The sequence below is a fragment of the Penaeus monodon genome, chromosome 23 (genome assembly GCF_015228065.2).
Source record: "Penaeus monodon isolate SGIC_2016 chromosome 23, NSTDA_Pmon_1, whole genome shotgun sequence".
In the NCBI taxonomy this organism is placed as follows: domain Eukaryota; kingdom Metazoa; phylum Arthropoda; class Malacostraca; order Decapoda; family Penaeidae; genus Penaeus; species Penaeus monodon.
In genome coordinates, this window is record NC_051408.1 from 33,644,458 (window position 1) to 33,644,734 (window position 277).

Consider the following 277-nt stretch of genomic DNA (forward strand, 5'->3'; position numbering starts at 1 on the left):
CTGTCAATACCATCAAAACCATTATTAATACACTGCTTGCTATAGCTTTTTTTATAATTAAAAGCAGGGAAAAATAGAATGTAGAATTCGTAATACATTGCCAAGTGGAGTAACATCACCTGGACTTTCTCCCTTATTCTTACACCTGTGCAAACAACCTCACTGAGACGGATTCAGTCACACGCATTCCAATAGTATCCCTTCATTATGGTAAAAACTCAACCCCTCCTTATTTACTAAGTAATTTTATATGCAAATCGATTTTAATTTTGCGTAA

At 34.3% G+C, this 277-nt stretch overlaps 1 protein-coding gene across 1 annotated transcript in view; it reads left to right on the forward strand.

Moving 5' to 3' along the window:
- LOC119587937 (UDP-glycosyltransferase UGT5-like) overlaps positions 1-277 on the forward strand; it is a 16,020-nt gene that overhangs the window by 1,310 nt on the left and 14,433 nt on the right. The window lies entirely within an intron of this gene.